Source organism: Pseudorca crassidens, chromosome 18 (assembly GCF_039906515.1).
Source record: "Pseudorca crassidens isolate mPseCra1 chromosome 18, mPseCra1.hap1, whole genome shotgun sequence".
Lineage (NCBI taxonomy): Eukaryota > Metazoa > Chordata > Mammalia > Artiodactyla > Delphinidae > Pseudorca > Pseudorca crassidens.
In genome coordinates this window covers 26652615-26673142 of record NC_090313.1, presented here as the reverse complement: position 1 = coordinate 26673142, position 20528 = coordinate 26652615, and the positions used below count along the sequence as shown (strand labels likewise).

Genomic DNA, 20528 nt, shown 5'->3' with positions numbered 1-20528 from the left:
ATAGGTTCACTGATTAGTTCCTAAATACTAAAAGACAGTGTGTCAGCCCTTCCTGTCTTAACTCTCTAGGAATCCTGTGGGGTGGAGCTATGGAAGAGCTGCTTACATGTAACCACATAATCTGTCCACTGCTCCAGGGGCTTCTGCTCTCACTGCCTGATTGTAGCTTTCCCTCTGCATCCTTGTCTGATGTTCCTCTGAGGTCTTTCTTTGTTCCTATGTCACAGCCAGGCCCATCCAGGCATCATCCTTCACTCGATGCTGCTACTGTTCTTGTCTTTCTAGGTATAATCTGTTTAGTCATGTGTGGTAGGCAGAATAATGGCCCCCCCAAAAGATGTCCAGGATCTAATTCCCCAGAACGTATGAAAATGTTATGTTGCATGGCAGAAAGGAATTTAGGTTACAGATTGCATTAAGGTCACTAATCAATTGACCTTAAAATAAGGAGATTATTCTGGATTATCCAGGTAGGCCTAATGTAATCACAAAGATCCTTAGATGCAAGAGGTTGACAAAGGGGAGGTCAGGCTGATGCAGAATAAGAAGGACTTGACCCACCATTGCTGGCTTTTGAAGGGGTCACTGTCCGAGGAATGTGAGCGGCCTTTAGAAGCTGGAAAAGGCAAGGTAACAGATGCTCCACCAGAGCCTTCAACAGGAGCCCAGACCCACTAACACCTTGACGTTATGCCAGTGAAACTCATCTCAGACTTCTGAACTATAAAATCATAAATTTGTGTTGTTTTAAGCCACCAAGTTTGTGATAATTTGTTATGGCAGCTGTAGTAATATAATGAAGCATCTTCATGATGGAGACGTCCTGTCTGTCCACACCCTTGGGAAAGAGGATTCCCACACTCTCCTAGAGCGCTCATGTATCTGACTTTGATTTTTTTTTTTTCAGTGTAATAATTTATTCAAACAAGGATCATCAATGGATCTAAAGTTATTGGGTTGGGGAAAAGGCTATTCACATAGTTTCAAAGTATTAGCTCATATATCACTTATTAACAGTAAACAAAAAGTGGCAACCTTACAATGGAGAAATCTAGCTCCCCGAGCAGGGATCAAACCCAGGCCCCCTGCATTGGGAGCGTGGAGTCTTACCAATTAGACAACCAGGGAAGTCCCTTGCCTAAGGTTTTTTTTTTTGTTTTTTTTTTTAACATCTTTATTGGAGTATAATTGCTTTACAATGGTGTGTTAGTTTCTGCTGTATAACAAACTGAATCAGCTATACATATACATATATCCGCATATCTCTTCCTTCTTGCATCTCCCTCCCACCCTCCCTATCCCACCCCTTTAGGTGGTCACAGAGCACTGAGCTGATCTCCCTGTGCTATGTGGCTGCTTCCCACTAGCTATCTATTTTATATTTGGTAGTGTATATATGTCCATGCCACTCTCTCACTTCATCTCATCTTACCCTTCCCCCTCCCTGTGTCCTCAAGTCCATTCTCTACATCTGCGTCTTTATTCCTGTCCTGCCCCTAGGTTCTTCAGAACTTTTTTTTTTAGATTCCATATATATGTGTTAGCATACAGTATTTGTTTTTCTCTTTCTGACTTACTTCACTCTGTATGACAGACTCTATGTCCATCTACCTCACAACAAATAACTCAATTTTGTTTCTCTTTATGACTGAGTAATATTACATTGTATATATGTGCCACACCTTCTTTACCCATTTATCTGTTGATGGACACTTAGGTTGCTTCCATGTCCTGGCTATTGTAAACAGAGCTGCAATGAACATTGTGGTACATGACTCTTTTTGAATTATGGTTTTCTCAGGGTATATGTATATGTCCAGTAGTGGGATTGCTGGGTCGTATGGTAGTTCTATTTTTAGTTTTTTAAGGAACCTCCATTCTGTTCTCCACAGTGGCTGTATCAATTTACATTCCCACCAACAGTGCAAGAGGGTTCTCTTTTCTCCACACCCTCTCCAGCATTTATTGTCTGTAGATTTTTTTGACGATGGCCATTCTGACTGGTGTGAGGTGATACCTCACTATAGTTTTGATTTGCATTTCTCTAATGATTAGTGATGTTGAGCATCCTTTCATGTGTTTGTTGGCAATCTGTATATCTTCTTTGGAGAAATGTCTATTTAGGTTTTCTGCCCATTTTTGGATTGGGTTGTTTGTTTTTTTGATATTGAGCTGCATGAGCTGCTTGTAAGTTTTGGAGATTAATCTTTTGTCATTTGCTTCATTTGCAAATATTTTCTCCCATCTGAGAGTTGTCTTTTTGTCTTGTTTATCGTTTCCTTTGCTGTGCAAAAGCTTTGAAGTTTCATTAGGTCCCATTTGTTTATTTTTGTTTTTACTTCCATTTCTCTAGGAGGTGGGTCATAAAGGATCTTGCTGTGATTTATGTCATAGAGGGTTCTGCCTATGTTTTCCTTTAAGAGTTTTATAGTGTCTGGCTTTACATTTAGGTCTTGAATCCATTTTGAGTTTATTTTTGTGTATGGTGTTAGGGAGTGTTCTAATTTTATTCTTTTACATGTAGCTGTCCAGTTTTCTCAACACCACTTATTGAAGAGGCTCTCTTTTCTCCATTGTATATTCTTGCCTCCTTTATCAAAAATAAGGTGACCAGGGCTTCCCTGGTGGCGCAGTGGTTGAGAGTCCACCTGCCATTGCAGGGGACACGGGTTCATGCCCCGGTCCGGGAAGATCCCACGTGCTGCGGAGAGGCTGGGCCCGTGAGCCACGGCTGCTGAGCCTGCGCGTCCGGAGCCTGTGCTCCGCAACGGGAGAGGCCACAACAGGGAGAGGCCCACCTACCGCAAAAAAAAAAAAATAAATAAGGTGACCGTATGTGTCTGGGTTTATCTCTGGGCTTTCTGTCTTGTTCCATTGATCTATATTTCTGTTTTTGTGCCAGTACCATACTGTCTTGGTTACTGTAGCTTTGTAGTATAGTCTGAAGTCAGGGAGCCTGATTCCTCCAGCTCCATTTTTCTTTCTCAAGATTGCTTTGGCTATTCGGGGTCTTTTGTGTTTCCATACAAATTGTGAAATTTTTTGTTCTAGTTCTGTGAAAAATACCATTGGTAGCTTGACAGAGGTTGCATTGAATCTGTAGATTGCTTTGGGTAGTAGAGTCATTTTCACAGTGTTCATTCTTCCAATCCAAGAACATGGTATCTCTCTCCATCTGTTTGTATAATTTTTAATTTCTTTCATCAGTGTCTTATAGTTTTCATCATACAAGTCTCTTGTCTCCTTAGGTAGGTTTATTCCTAGGTATTTTATTCTTTTTGTTGCAGTGGTAAATGGGAGTGTTTCCTTAAATTCTCTTTCAGATATTTCATGATTAGTGTATAGGAATGCCAGAGATTTCTGTGCATTAATTTTGTATCCTGCTACTTTACCAAATTCACTGATTAGCTGTAGTAGTTTTCTGGTAGCATCTTTAGGGTTCTCTATGTATAGCATCATGTCATCTGCAAACAGTGACAGCTTTACTTCTTCTTTTCTGATTTGGATTCCTTTTATTTCTGACTTTGAATTTTGATGACTCTCTCCAGAGACCAGAGGACATGTCTACCTTTCTCACCTCAGTGCATTTTAGTACAGAGTGGTGGATCTAACTGAGAAATGCTTGGGCCCCTGGTGATATTCTAATTTTATTTTTTTAATACCCTTCTTCCATCTGGGTTACAGATATTCTGGATTAGTTTGGAGAGTGCTGAGTGGGGAATTGGTCACGAGCCATCTCACTTGCACGTGGAACTACTGCTCCCCTTTCACACATAGTGCCCACTGAGGGGTCAGGCCCTGCCTGCCAGATTTGACTTGAGGCTTTTTCCTTTAAGGGCCCCACAGTCTTCTAATGAAGTCTGGCTCCTTCTCCCCACCTCCGTCCCTTTACTAGGTATATCTGCATATGTCGAACGCCAGTGGTGGGCAGGTTCCATGCGCTTTCCGATGACATTTTGGAGTTCCAGGGAAATCAGACGGGTAACCAAACCACTGTTTCTGTGTATACCACATATACTGTGATGGGTAAGAAGTTCCCTGAGCATTCTAGACCAAAGAAAGAGGTGTATATGCTTGAGAACTGCTCCATTTGCTATCCTAATTTAGCTCCAGTATAGCTAATATGCCCTGTGACATAAAATTAAATATCAGGTGCCCTCTTTCCTCAAGGAGCTTAGATACCTATTGGAGAGATAACACATGTGATCTTTCTGGCAGGTTTGTAGGGGGACTTGTGCGTGGCTGGATCTGTTTTGGTTAGCGAAGGCCATATTGGCTTGGCCACTTGATCTGCCATGTTAGCTGTTACGTGTTTCAGAGTTGGGAGGACAGTGAAATTGAGCTTAACTCACCTTCAGTTGGAAATGGAAGCCTGTTGCGAGAGTGGAGTCAGAACCCCGAAGAATTAATCAGAGCTACTAAGAAAAAAATAAAGGAGCTACTAAGTAGTAGAAAGAGAATTCCAGGGCATGCGTGACTGTCAAGATTCTAACCATTCTTTGCTACATGTGGAAGTATGAAGTAGTCCAAAATGGCTACAGTGGGTGCCAAATAAGTGCCTGTGGGGGCCAGAGGACTCTAGATAATTTGTCTCTAAAGCAATTTGATTCTAAATATTTTTGAACAGATGATCAACATAACAATTTCCTTAAAAATTTTTTTGTTGTTGAAATGAGTGTCACTAGTTACTTTTTTCCCCTCAAAGTTTGCTCTTTTTGGTGCACTATGAAATAAATCGTCCATATGGCTTGAAGCATTATTGATTTGTAAAATGGCTTTTTAATTTTAATTTTGCTTTTTAAAATTTTGAACTAATTGCTTAGCGATTTATTTCTTCCTTGGGCTATTTGTAATAGTTGAAAGCGCAACCTAAATATCCATCAGTAGCAGGTAGTATAATGACTGTTTAGAAGCATGGTTGGTGTGTGTGCAAATCCCATGTCTGGACATAGCGACAGTATGGCCTTGAACCTGAACTTGGCATCCTATTTTCACACTGATAAACTGACATTCATCATCTCTACTTCACAGAATTATTGAGGATTAAAACAGACAATTAAAACTAAAAGCTCCCACAGTGCCCAGCACACAGTAACCTCTCATTCATTAAAAGGTAGCTTCTTTCATCATTAGTTTCTTCTATTACTTTTTCCTCCTTAAAATAAAGCAATGAATTAGTACTGCAGGAAGAAAACAAAAATAGTGTAAATATAAAGAATACAGTAATCCCACCCATTCAAAGATAACTGCTATTACTATCTTGCCAAATATTTTCCAATCCCTCTTATATGATTTCTATATATTCTTTTATATTACTGATTTTTTTTTGTAAAATGAAATCATACCATGTATGCACTGCATTATAACCTACTATAGTTAATTTAAGCAAACCACAATTTGATGGACATTTACGCTATTCAAAGTTTTTGCTGTATGGCAGTGCAAAACCAAAAAATGAATTATAAATTTAAAAAGCACTAATCATTCTAAAATTTGGCACAAATCCTTTAATACACACAAAGAGTAACAAAATAATGCACAATTGGCCAATACCTTAAACAAACCATTTGGTCATTTAAACTTCATTTTCACGTGGATCTGCTTTCTTTCCATTAGAATGTTCTTTAAAATATTTTGCTTAACGTTCTGGCTAAGTCATATGCTATCAGGGAAAACATGAAACTTTGGTGGCAGGAGGAGGTGAGGGCATGAAGGGCTTGTGCGCCATGTTAAAGAACTTGACCATGGAGGATGAAGAACCTTTGAAGAGTTTTAAAGCAGAAGCTGAGGAGGGCCCATCCTCGCTTTAGACCATGCAAAACTGAGGCCTGGAAAGAGTTGCTCAGGTATTGACGTCACCTTCAGATGAGGGTAAGGGCAGTGACTTAAACTGAAAATTCCAGTAGGTTGCTTTGAATCCTTTCTGGACAGGTTAAGTAAAATATAACTAAGTATTAACCGGTGGAAATGGGTCATATCTCTTTTGTACCCTGTTGAAACTTATAGAAATTCCTTTTTTTGTTGTAAAATGTGTTACACCAATAAACTCTGAACACCTGTGGCCCACATTAGTATTCTGAAGATGAAGGAAAAAAATAAATTAGCTGTTACTCTATTTAAGAAGTGGACTGACTGCAAAAGGAAATGGTTAATGCCTCCTGGCTCCAAGGAAGCACTTTATCTCAGTGACATGTTGAAGAGTTACTGTCCAAAGCAGACGCTTTCTCAGGCCGGGTCCTGCTTCTACTTCCATTGTGTCTGAAACAGGGAAACTGTGCAGAATGTTTCAGACTTGCATAGTGGTCTTGTAAGTTTCCTTTTAATTCCATCTCTGAAGTCTACCTATTTTTTAAAACGTGTCCAGATCTTTTAAAAATATGCCTCTCTGGTGACATGTCTGATTGACCGACATTTGGGCACAAGAAAATTGTCAGTAATGAGTGCTATGAATACACACACATACCTGATTCATCCACTGGGCTCAGCTTGGTACCAGTGCTTTTGTTTTACATTCATTAAAATTCCTATCAGGACACAAAATGCTGAACATCACCCAAAACAAAACCAAACAAAACCAACCAACCAAAAAAAGAAAAGAAAAAAAAAGCTTAGACGTAGATACAGCAATGTTGGTTGATGAAGAAACAAAACAAGCCATTTATATATTGCTTAGTCTTCTTTAGCTAATTGTAATTTTTTTTTAATTTGAAGTTTTATGGCAGCTAAAACCACCAAATATTAGTTTTTGCTAATTCAATTTTGTTTTTCTCATGAAGATAATCTGAAAAAGAAAAAGAAAAAACTTTAATGGAAGCTGTTCAGTCTTTCACATCTCCTCTAAATAGTCAGTATACTGGAATATCCTGATTTTCATTTTAACTCAGATATTTTGGTCATTATACCTTCTAAGAATATAATTTTGCTGTATGCAAGTTTAAGAAGCATAGGGGTTAAAATAGGTATTTTTTTTTAGTGTAAATAAAATAAATCTCTACCAACCATATGTTACACAAACATGCAAAATTTTGGTCTTTATTTTTAAAATATAAATGCAAGTTCATTTCAATTTTAGGACATGCAGTTATATCCTAAGGGAAAAACCATAACAATTTCAGGATAGAATTGTCATTTGGTATAAGATATTGCGTTTTATTTTTTATTGAATGCATAGCACCCACTGGTTTTACATTATTGTGTAGTAGGGAATAGAGATAGAATGAAAGGTCATGGGTCAGGCATTTTTTAAAGATATTGTGTTAAACTAGAGAATCAACCATTTTCAGTGAACGTGGCAGAGGCTTCTGTTCATCTCATGGGCCTTGTTTTCACTGTCTCCTATGATAACAGAAAGTCTGATTTGGGGTTTGGCAAGCACACTGGAGGCAACACCACATTTTTCAATCTCCCTGACTAGGTGTGACCCTGTAACAAGTCCTGCATGTGTTGTGCTCAACTTCTGAAACATTTCCTCCTTCTCCCCTCCCTCCTTCCTGCTGCTTGGACATGGGTGTGATGGCTGGCTATTCATCTTGAACTGTGAGGATAAGAAAGCATCCTCGCAGTGGTGATGTGGAAAGTGGAAGCATCGTGTGCCCCAGACCTGACTATTGAATCACTGTGGAATCATCTAAACTACCTCAATCCAGACTTTTATGCAAAAGGAAATGAAGATTCACCTTGTTTATGTTTCCTGTATTTAAGATCTCTATTAGGAGCTGACAAATATAAACCCTAATGGATACAGAATTGGATGCCTGAAAGTAGAGAGTTGGTCGTGACAAAGTCTAAATTGTAGATGCTGATGCCTCAGATAATGGAAGGTGCAAAGCTAAATTCTCTTGTTAGGTTACAGCAGAATATTTGATGAAATGATGCCTGTGGCATCTTAGAAAGCAGGCCACAGGCTATGGTTCTAGCATGAGGGGAAATCGTAGGAAACATTCAAGATGTCTTATGTTTGTTACTTCTTGCTGCTTTCGCAGAGTCTACAAAAGAGGTGAACTCATTTGGGAGCTAATCAGTCTGGTAACAGACTACATCCTGCAATACAAGTTGACCAAGAGCCCAGTACTACTATATTAGTAAGTTAATACTAACTACGGATACGTGCTGCTGATTCTGTGCCAGGCACCACTGTAGTGCTTTATATGTCTTAAGTGACTTACTCTTCAAGCAACACGATGAAACAGATGCTGTTTTTAGCCCCATTTTGCAGATGAGAACCAAAGAGGTCAAGTAACTTGCCAGTTGCACATCTGATAAGTGAGGAACCTGGTTGGAACTAGGCAATTTGGGTCCAAAGTCCATGTTCCTAACAGTCAGCAGTTTGGACCTTATAAGATTGAAAAAGCTAACTGCTTTTGTACCTCAGACTGGAGCAGTTTTAAGTAAAGGCTGCAAAGGTGCAGACTTCGCAAAAGATAAGATGGTGCCTCTGAGGCTTTCCCAAGCACCTGTAGTTAATCTTTCTCTGCCAGACAATGGGCAGCTCAGTGGCAAAGATCAGATGAAGAGTCTTGTCTCCCACCCTGGTTCTTTGTTTCAAATGGCTTTAAGAAAACCAGGCTGAAACATGAAAAAAGGGGGATGGGCAGAGAGCCCAGAGGCAATAAGTAAAAGACCTGTGTCTCTTCACTCTTAAAAACTCTGACTCTACAAGATATTTATCTGTCATTATTAGCACATAGAACTGACCAGAAGCAAATAAACTGGAAGTCCACTAGATTTTTGAGGAAATGATATTACCAGAAAAACCCAAATCCTGTTCAATCCCAAAAGCTTGGGACTGAAACCAACCATTTGACCTCCGAACCAGTACCAGTGAGGAGCAGGCTACAAAAGCCATACAGATTTTAAAAGGACACCCTCTCCGAGGCCCACCTCAGATGAGCCATGGAGAACAGTGATCAAGGAAGTCCACTCAAAGGCGCTTTCAGTTGCAATAAACTGGGAACTTACCCTACTAACAAGAAGGGAGTCATCATTATTCCTGCCCAGCAAGATATGATCACTTCCAAGATGGTTCTGTTTCCCATTCTCCATTTCTAAATGGGAGTTTTTAATTGTGGATGCCACGTTTTTGGAGCACTGAGGTATATTTCTGTTGGGGGCAGATAACTGGGCTATGTGGAGCCATATATATATCTGTTAGAGATGAGATAACTGCCCATCAATGCAGATATCCAAGACCTGATGGACTTTGGAAATCTCTCCCTTGGAGACAGACTGAGAAGGAGGGGTTTCTGGAAAGAAAGGTGTATATGAATATCTGGGTGGCCAAAGTGGCAGGTGATAACCGATGTTATTTGTCCTGTAATATCTCTTCTGCCCTCCTATATAAAACTGAGATCATAATCAATTGGGATAAAAGACTTTAATTCCCTACGTAAGTTGAAGCTAACTGTGACCATGTAACTGAGATGTGGCTAGTGGAAAGTGAGAGGAAATGATGCCTGCAATTTTTGAAACATGTTCTTCAGGGGAGTGGGTGTGTCCCTTCTCTTCCCCTTCATCAGTCCTCTTTCTTGAAACAGGGATAAAACGGCTGGAGATCCATTGTGGTAGTCTGGATGCTGTCTCTCCCCTCCTGTTCCCAAAAGAGATACACATCCTAGTCCCTGGAACCTGTGAATGTTACCTAATATTACAAACAAGAACTCTGTGGTTGTGATTAAATTAAAGATCTCGAGAAAGGGCAATCACATTGGATTATCCATGTGGGCTCTAAATGCAGTCATACACCCATCTTTATGAGAGAGACTGAGGGAGATTTGCCACAGAAAAAAGAGAAGACCGTGTGACTATAGTGGCAGAGATTAGAGTGGTGTGGCCACAAGCTAAGAAATGCCACGGCCACCAGAAGAGGCAAGGAATGGATTGTCCCCCAAGATGCCTCCAGAGAAAGCCTTCCTGGTTTGATCCCAGATTCCAGGCTTCGAGCCTCTATAACTGTGAGACAATAAATTTCTGTTGCTTTAAGCCACCAAGTTGGTGGTTACTTGTTACAGCATCCCCAGGAAATGAATCCATCCACCTTAGACCAGGAGAATGAGAACTACACTACGGGAAACGTGGAGTGGAAATTTGGAAGTCACTAAGTTCCCAAATAACTATGGAGCCACCAAAACAGCCCTGAGCTTCCTTTCTTCAGTTTTTACACTGAAGGTAAAGAAAGTAATAAAGAAAGTAATAAACATCTGTCTTCTTTCAATCACAATTATTTGGAGTTTCTGTTATAACAAGCCAATCCTGAAAACAACCAGGAATTATGTCATTTAACTCTCTACCTCCAAGCCAAAATATAACTAAGCCATAAATAAATAAATAAATAAATGAATGAATGAATGAATGAATGAATGAATGGATGTCTATCTACCCTAAGAATAAAATTCAGTATCACTTTTTTCGTATAGTCATAGGAAATAGGTAAGGAAAACCTTTTCGTCTGAGCTTGGTACCACTTATCTCCATGACTGGACTCAAGACTTGTGGAAATGATATTTTTAGTACAAAGACTTTATAAGTCAGAGAAATGGTTTCAGTGGTGTTAGAATAAGCATAATTGCATGCTTCATGGAAAACAGAAATCTTGGAGGTTCTTGGACACATTGAAACATGGTGGAAAATAAATCAGTCTTTACCAGAATTTTCCTCTGTTCGCTGGAGATGTTCTCATCAACTGTCCATCCTGTTTGTTTTTTACCATAAACCTTGCTTCCATTTCAGAGCCAAGGGTGACCATCTGGAGCAAGTCCTGTGATCTCTAGAAGCCTCAATTTCCTTGTAGGTAAAAGTGGGACTACTTTGCAGGATTGCAGTAACCGTCCAAGGAGATTAGGCTGTTGTAGAGTGCCTGCCACAACGTAAGAGTCTCATAATGGGAAACTAACATAGGCTGTTAAGGATGAGATAGGCCTGTTAAGGAACCAAGAAAAGAACTAATAGAGGTTTTGAGACCACTAATAGAAGGCAGCTTGGAAGGTCAAGTTGAAGTTGTGTAGTGATCCATTCCTACCAAAAGTTTGTTCCGTACAAAATTTTAGCTTACGTGAAGCTTTTCCCATATAACTTTTCAGTCACCATGAGAACTTTATTTCCATATGATGTGAACCATGGGACAGTTCTTTTCTTTTAACTGAAGTATGGTTGTTTACAATATTGTGTTAATTTCAGGTGTACTGCAAAGTGATTTGGTTATACATATATATGTATATATCTATACTCCTTTCTGATTCTTTTCCATTCCTTGTTGGTTATCTATCATACGTAGCATCTGTTAACAGCATGCCTCTGGTAATCCCCTACTCCCAATTTATCCCATCCCCCCTTTCCCTTTGGTAACCATAAATTTGTTTTCTATGTCTGTGAGTCTGTTTCTGTTTTGTAAATAAGTTCATTTGTACTGTTTTTTAGATTCCACATATAAGTGATATCATATGATATTTGTCTTTCTCTGGGACAGTTCTTTTGAAAGTCGTTAGGAAAAGAGTAATTGGGGGCTGAAGAAAGACAAGAGAATGGAGTGAAAGGTGCAGGGAGGGGAGGTGTGAGCAATGCAGGTTCGGGTACAGTAGAGAAGGATTCAAGTGCTGGGTCTTCGGCAAGAAGAGTTGAAGCACAGATGGAGAGAGCTAAGCAAAGTAGTTTGTGGGGTGACATTACTGTAGGAAGTACTAAGCTCTCCAGCCCTTTCTGCTGGGGTTAATTTTGAGAACTGTCTACTCAGAGAGCTGCAGATTACTGAAAAGTTGTGGGGTTTTTTCATCTCAACCACCTAAATTATTCTGTGGGTCTGGGACTATTGTCAGATTCATGTGACTATCAACAGCTCTGGGTCAAAAAATCAGAAAGTCATTAACTCTTAAAATCAATTAAAGACCAGAAAGGTCAGATAGAAAACCATCATAGTTGAGTTTTTACTCCTTGTCAGTTATTGTGCTCAGTGCATGAATATGCTTGTCTCATTTAAGCCATACAAAACTCCTGCATCACTACTTCCTATTTTATGAGAAAAGTGAAGTAAATTTCTCACCCAAGATCTAATACTTAATAATATTGACATACTAGGGATTCTAATTTATTGGTGTGTTAACATTAAAATCCACAGTCTTTCCATGATGTCATGCTGCCAACCAAGTTTACTACTGGTACCGTTTTTCCTTACTCATAAATTCTGGCTTTCCCCTACCTGGTGTTTTCTTCATAGATGAAGGATAATATAAATACTTTAACTATGATAACTTTCCATAAATATGAAGATAATTATGAAGCTTCTGCTCAATACATCTCCTCCTCTATACCATAACATTTCTCCTGAGAATCTATTTAAGACCCTTCTGACTTTCTTTTCTTCTACAAATGACATTTTACAGTGATATCACTTTTGTAAAATTATGGTGACTCCAACTGGTATAAGATTTCAGTAAGTGCCAAGGGTAATGCTAGATAAAGTTCTATGCAGATCAGGAATCACTGTAATCTCTTTCACTTTGACATGTCAAAGATGTTCCCATAAACAGTTCCAGAATAAACAGTAAAGCAACTTCTGTATAACCCAAGAGGAGAAGAAACCGTGGCACATTTCCAGTAGTTCCAGACTGTGTAGAGGAGAGGGGATTGACTTTAGATTAGAAATGCTTTAATGGAGCTTTGAGCGCTGATTGAACTTATTTCTGGACTCCAAGAAATGTCTTTATATCAGGGCAATGTGTTTATTATTGAATTTGTATAATATGTCCCAGAGCCCCAAGAAGTAAATGGAGGCATTACCAATGTAAATAAATAGATAGCCTTAAGCAGTGATGCTTTGGGAAAGGATACCCAATGCAGATGTAGATTTGCTGGAAGGAAAGTACGGTGCGTATCAGTGTCAGTTATCCCCAAGTCAACTTGTTGCTATGGCAGAGGAGTATATGCTGTCAAGGATTGTCTAATAAATAATTGTCTTCACTGAGGAAGGCGAATTCCCAGGTTCTCATCTTAACATCTAGTTTCCAATGAGAGGTAAGGACACCAAATGATTTGGGGAAGGCAAATAAACAGATTGCTTACTAGCAGAGGGAGAAGATCAGCTTGCATCCAAAGGGGACAATGTAGTAGATGTGCTATAGGAACAAAGCCTTCCTCTGGCTGGGGGTTGGTGCACAAACATTGGATTGTTGCTGGGACTGGCAGCAGAGGGTGTTGTGTCCTCTGCCAACACGTGTCCTGTTCCTTTGATAATGGTGTCCAGAATTCTTGATGAATAGTTGGGTAAATTTCCTAGGTTTCTGGGTAGAGACTCATATCAATAGAACTGTGACACCCTTGAAAGAGAATACTGGCTTTACTTAACAGAGGTGTCAGTGACAGGTTGTTACATAACCTTACATTTAAAAAAAAATGAGCCAGATCAAATACCACAAAACTATATTTGACATACCAGCTAATGATTTTCTTTTAATTAAACTCTCCTTAAAATTATAGCAATTCAATATGTGAAATGGGTTTGAACCAGGTAGTTATACTAAGCTCGCCCTGGTTTTAAACCTGCCAGACTGTCTTCAGTTGTGTCACTGGGCCTGATACACAAACACAGAGTAAAATTCTAAAACACTTTTGGTAATGGAAGAAGTGGGGATCTCAGAGTCAAACACCAATATCACGTTGAAAGGTTAGTAATACCTATTCTGACTCAATACAACAAAATGAAAAGGAGGATTGCTTTCAGTTAAATTAGTTGAGTTAAACTTATATATCTCCAATCTATCTGCGCAATTTGGAGTGGAACTTCTACTCGCAGCATGTACTGATCATGAACCACAATGTCTGACGTGCAACTTGTACGCGTAACATAAAAATTTAAATCCGTTTCATTTTTCAGCTTCTCTTATTAGGGTGGGGGGCTAGTCAGTTTGGGTTACCCCACTTTTCCAGGGTCGCATCTGTGTTCCAGGGACTTTAGAGGGGTACAAGACTGGCCTCTGCTAAGTTTCCATCATCGCATCTGGGCCTCAGTCATTGGCCCACGTGGTAGTCTCTGAGGCGTCTCTTGTTCCCATGCTCAAGTCTCCTTCAGAAGTGGCATTCTCTATGCTTCTTCCAAGCCTGGCCAAGGGAACCACACTTTCTGCTGCTTCTGTGCTGAGGCATAGGAATTGTCTTTTCCTTATGGTCCCATCTGCCTACACCAAACACACTGCTGTCCCCTATCTTCTTGAGACCCAACCTCGGAGGCAGGGAATGGAGGTGGAGGAAGTACATGTCTCTCTGAGACCCCAAGGTTATCTCTGTTCAACCTGCTTGCTCCCATCCATCCTGTCTCCTTTCTCATCCAAATGAATCATTTTCTGTAGCAGGGGAGAGATCAACTGTCTTATAATATTCCTCACATTTGTTTTGTCCTTGCACAGAGTCCTGACTGTTGCTCAAGTGCTGGGTTTCTCAACTGGTGCACTGTTGACTTTGGGGGCTGGATATTTTGTTGGGGGGTGTGGAGAGCTGTTCTGTTCACTGTAGGATGCTCAGCAGCGTCCCTGGCCTCTACTCACGAGATGCCAGTAGCACCTGCAATTGTGGAAACTGAGAATCCTCTCCAGACCTTGCCAAATGGCCCTGGTGCATTTGCCCTTTATGGAGAACTACTGCCTTAGGGGCATAGACTTTTGGAAACAAAAGCCATTAAGATTCCCTGGAGACGATCCACATCGAAGAGGAGTGCTGGTAGAAGGGGCACCCAAAGAGATGTGGGAAATTGGGAATTCGTATTTTAAATTTTTTGTATACGCTCTACTTGACATGCAGGAAAAGGAGACAGGAAAGTTAGGATAGCTACACACAAACACTTCCATACTGAACATAGATACTTAAATGTTAGAAGAGTTTCATCTTTGTATTTTTTATGAAGTAATTGTTTTCTCCTTATCAGCACTGCTCTCATTTTCTAAAGGAAACTTAATACCATTGATGCAAACTGATACAAATAAAATAGATTTCAGAAGCATGGACATTAAAGTTGTACATGATTGGTTGTTCAAAATTTTTATTCTTCTAAAATTTATAAATTTCTTCTAATAAAGGTTAATAAACAGAATGTTGTAGAGAACATCATCACAGCACCTTCTTAAATAGAAAAAAATGTCCACTGTATATTGACATGTATGTAGAGCATTAACTATGCTTCACCTCTTGAGAAAGACCTAAAGCAAAAGTACTAAATTGTAAAGAATTCGATTTCTAAGATACTTTAAATTTCTGAACTTAAGGGAAAGCAAGTCACTTACCTTGTATTTCCCCATGACTGATCTATGATGGGCCAAATGGAAATGTCAAAGGCTGTTGACAGAACAAGAATAATGAGCATACATTTATGGCTTTTGTCAATAGCCCCAGAGATCAATTGCCGCATTGACCAAGGCCAAGTATTTCTTCCAAAGGGTGAATCTTGAAAAAAGTGGTTTCCAGATGCAGTTCATATCCAGGTATTGCATTGGTCTTTTGGACACCCTTTCTGTCACCTTTCCGCAGGCAAAGGAAATTTGAAAACCTACCAAAATCAACAAGCTTGCTTTCTTCCAGGCAGTGTTTAGTAAGCAATGGATTGATAGATGTTTTCATTCTTGTGGTCAGTGAAGAGTTTGGGAAACGGTGGGGCAGTTACTTAGGATGTTTGCACTGAACACTTAGACCCTCTCCCCCTAATAGTTTGATCATAAGGAAAGAACATAAACCATTTAATGTGGAGCAAACTTCTTCCATTTGAGGGTGACAGTCTTTAAATCGGCCACGTCTTTGATGTTGTGCTTAGGCTGGGAAGATTTCAAGTGTACTGGCATATAGTTATCCTAATGTGACAATTGTTTTACTTTGAAATTATTTTCCTCAAACACAGTACTGAAATCTGAGCTCCAAAGATGAAAATTGGAACCACAAGCTCTTCTGTGTATAATACTCGATTCTCTAACACCAACTAAATTGCTTTATGTATCTTGAGGTTTTATTTTATTAAATTCTTAAAAATCTATATTCTTAAAAATTCTTAAAATCCATACTCATTTTTTCATAAAGAAATATGAAAATATTTATATAATTGAAAATTAACTAAATTAAATGTTCGGAAATGCATACAAGAGAAAATGTCTCTCATCAGCAAACATGAAAAAGGTTCAGTTCATTAGTAAACAATGAAATGCAAATAAAAACAAAACAAGACATAACTTTTTCTTATCAAATTGGCAGAGATAAAAAAATTTCAGAGTGCTCAATACTGGACATAGAGTATTGCTAGTGAGAAAGAGAAAAAAGGTGTTATAGCCTCTTTGGGAAATAGTTTGACAATATGTAGAAAGGGTCTTTTAAATGACCAAGGCTGAGACAAGTAATTCTAAACTTGGGAATCTATCCAAAAAAAATCATCTTAAATACAGAGAGAGTTTTATGTACAAATGTACTCATTGTAGTACTATTTACAATAGGGAAAAAAAGGGGGGGGAACAAAGTGTTTTGACAATAAAGGAAATTTAAATAAATTGTAATACTTTATGAATGTGTACTGACATTAAATATGCTAATGAAATATTTGAATAATGGTAAACACTCGTTATAATATTTAGAAAAAGAAACACTGTAAAAATTATGTGTCAGTTTTGTATCGAAATTATGTAAAAGTGATGCTTAGAAAAAAGACTAAAATGCAGCCAGATATTAAAACTTGTATTTGTAGGGTGAGAATATGGGTAAACATTTTAAAATTTTAGTTTTAAATTTTCCAAAAAATTTCCAAAAATGCTGTATTCATCTTTTTATTCTTTTATACTTGGAATAAAATAAATTTTATTTAAAAAAATGTATATACATTTTAAAACTTAAAATTACTCTGCAATACTAATCTTCACACACATAGTTCATGAACTGTGTTTTTCTTCCAAATGAAAACCTATAGAATCAAAACATTAGAAAACGACCATAACCTCCTATCCTAGTCCCCCTTTTTTCAGTTAGTCCAGCTTCAGCTGTCTTTGGTAAAATTGATTATCCTTTTTTAAATATTGATAAGCGTTAGGTCTCACAGCTTGTTCCAATTCTTATGTATTATTAGTCAGTTTTATTTCCAGGACATCATGTATCCAATTTCTCTGTTAGAGTTGCATGCTATTCTCTAAAACTACCAAAAAACTAATTTTTGGTTATGGCTTGTCTTTCTTTCCTTATTTGCTTCCTAGTAGAATACCTATGTTCTAGCTTGAATTTTAAGACGCTCCCATTCCTTTGTTTGGTAAACAAAAAAGAATCATCACACCTGTAGGCCTTCCTTCTTTGCTCTTCTAATGTTATAAGTATACTGGGTGGTCAGCATGAGGGTAACAGAGCTGGTGTTACACTAGCTGTCTTCAGCCATCAGTTATCACAAGATTCCTGGACTATACTATGGAAAAATTTCTAGGTCTTATGGGTGTGTGTGTGTGTGTGTGTGTGTGTGTGTGTGTGTGTGTGTGTGTGTGTGTATGATGGGATATCAAAGGAGAAGTGGAAAATACAAAAAAAACAAAAAAATAGTTTAACTTCAAGAATCTTAAATAGTATTTCAGTGGTTTTCTATGTGTGGTTCTGAACCAATAGCCTAACTTGTTTAGAAAGAAATTCTCAGGCACCTCTGTGGACCTACTTGAATCAGAAGCTGGGCTTTTGTTTAGGCCCTCCCGGTGATGCACACTCAAATCTGAGAACCGCTGCCTAAGAAGAGGGCCGGGCGCAGGGGAGGGAGGCGGCGGCGAGGGACGCGCTTCCCTCCGTCCACCCCGCCCCGCCCCGCCGGGCAGCTCTCCACCGGAACTTTCCCTCGGACCCCAGATGCTGCGTTTACCCACCGAGCCGCCGGGGAGCGGTTCTCTTTGCTGCCTGGGTGCCTCTGTCTCGGTCGTCGCGTGCCCAGGGGTCCATCCAGTGGCATTTTGAGTTTTGAAAGGTATTTTTGAATATAAGAGACACTTTACTACCCAGAAGGAATCTAGAAAGTGGAATTGGGGAAGTTATTACATTGGAGGAACTATTGGTGTCCTTCAAAGCATACTAAGACTATTGCCCAGAAGAAAAGATGTTTGGTTTTCGCAAGCCAAAGGTGTACCGAAGTATAGAGGGCTGCTACATTTGCCTCGCTAAATCCTCCAGTTCTCGATTCACTGACAGTTAACGCTATGAAAAGGACTTACAGAGCTGTTTTGGGTTACATGAGACTCGTTCAGGAGACATCTGTAATGCCAGTGTCCTGCTTGTGAAAAGATGGAAGAAATTGCCAGCAGGATCAAAACAAAAAACAAAAAAACTGAAATCATGTGGTAGATGCAAGGGCAGGACCCAGTCTAAAGACTACACTGAAACCAAAGGAAGTGAAAACTCTATCTGGAAACAAGATAAAAAGCAACCAGATCAGTCAACTGCAGAAGGAATTTAAATGTCACAATTCTGGTGCTCACGGTACCACCTTAGGTGCCTCTCCAGCTCAGTCTCCTCGTTACAGTCACCAGTCAGATACAGAGATGGCTTCTGGCTCTAACAGAATGTCAGTGTTTTCCTTTTTAGGTCTCACATACTAGAAAAGACAGAAAATACGCTGTGGCACTATCTATAAAGGCCGTCTTGGGGAAGTCCTTGTTGACATACATCTATTCAAGCCTTGCTGCAGCAATAAGAATGCAGCTGCTGGGAAGCCGCTGGAGAAGGGGCCAGAGCCTCTGCCCATCTCCACTCAGGAGTGGTGACTGAGGCTGATGTAGAAGGGGAACAAAAAACAATTTAAATTTTGGAAAACAAAGCAACAAAAGGACCCTCCTATTTTTAACTTGGATACCTACTATTCTGCCAAAGGAAGATTCCTAGAGTCGTTTTGAGTGTGTTGTTTTCCCTCCAGTTCCACAAACTCTGAAGCCAGTATCTCGCTTACTAAAAGAAAAAACGAAGTGTACTTAATATTTAAGGTGCTGAGTATTTCATGGGAAAGCTGAATGCTGCTGTAAGATGCTCTTTAAGTCTTTTTTAAAAGTCCCCTTCTAATGAATGAAATTAGGGGAATTTCAGGGGACAGAGATGGGATTTGTTGTATGATAAATGTATGTAGTTTTAATCTTTCTATATGGAGAAGCAGTGGTTGGGGCATTTTTTAAGATGGCTGGCTACCCTTGTTTTCCTTCTTTATAATAAATTTGTCGTAACTCAGTAAACACAGACTTGCCCCTAGTTGTTAATAACTGTGAAATATTAAGGGGTTGCCAAGGTTCTGATGATTCAGACCCGTACTACTGAATAGTAAGCGGGACAGGCTAAGGTCTCTGTGCGACTACCTTGAAGGAGTAGTTTCTAAATCTGCAGAGCTAACTTGGCTGCACATGCTGCGTCCTGTGCCACCTCCCTCGACACGGCTATTTGATAAAGTTTTTAGTTTCTATGACACTTCTAAAGCAGAATCAAAGTCCCTCTCAGGGAACTGGCAAGTCTTTAGGATAAGCAATCACGTATGAATAGTACCAAAGCGTTAGCACTTGGTAGAGGACGCGCTGTATTAAAAATGTTAAATTATCTGAAAAAGAAAATGCGCACGTCTTCAGGATGGCTCATGAAAAAAACGAAGGTTAATGCTTCTTGAGGCACATCTCTTAGAGGGCTTGCAAGTGTGTAAATAATCTATGTTACGTGACTGGTGACTTCATTGGAAATCTGCACAATTCAGTTGTAGCTCTAGATTCCTTCGGTTGACCTTTGTGAAGGTTTTATTTGTGTAGAATGGTTGTTTGACTTGTGTTAACCTATTAGGGTTTGGGGCTTTTGTTTTTGTTTTCATTCTATATTAAAGTAAAATTCAGCTAAAAGAAAAGAGTTGTATGTTAATGCTGAGTGGGTTGCTTTGGGTTTGGTTTCTTTTAGTCAGGCTTTCTGAACATTGAGGTGTTAGATGATACATCCTAAACGTGGAGCGCTTCAATTCTAAAACCTTCATTGAAAGCCTTTTACTTGAACCCGCCCCCCCCAAAAAAAAAAACAAAAAAAAGAAGGCCAGAGAGAACATCAAATAATATGCAAACTAATTTTGTACAGTACACTTCACATAGAGTTGAAGTTAGCCCAGGCACTTTTGGGAAATGATTGTTGTTGTTACGTGAAGCCTGGCTAGTTTTTCCCTTTTCCCTCGGAAGTATTAACAATCCCCTTGTGAACCCTGCTTTTCCCCTTTCATGTCTTCCGAAGCTGGCCTTTTGTGGTTAGATTCAGTGGGCCACGGCGCTGGGGTGTGCCCAGGCAGCTGAAGCCCTTGGATTTCTTTTCCACGTGACTGGCCTAGGATGACCTTCGTGACAGTAACTGTGCTATTATTTCCCACACTGCATGTTTAAAACACTTCAACCTGCTACAAACCAGGCTTCCACGTTCCTTTGAGCAACGTCTGGAGCAGATGTGTAGCTTCCACGTATACTCCTAGAAGTAAAGAATGTACAAGAAAACTTTTATCCCTTCCCCACATTTCAGTTTCACAAAAGTATTTCCCATTTAGAATACAAATC

The 20528-nt window shown here is 39.4% G+C and overlaps 1 pseudogene; it reads left to right on the top strand.

Annotated features, from left to right (window-relative positions):
- Positions 1-18054: 18054 nt before the first annotated feature.
- Positions 18055-18748, top strand: LOC137211168 (SIN3-HDAC complex-associated factor pseudogene; annotated as a pseudogene).
- Positions 18749-20528: the final 1780 nt, after the last annotated feature.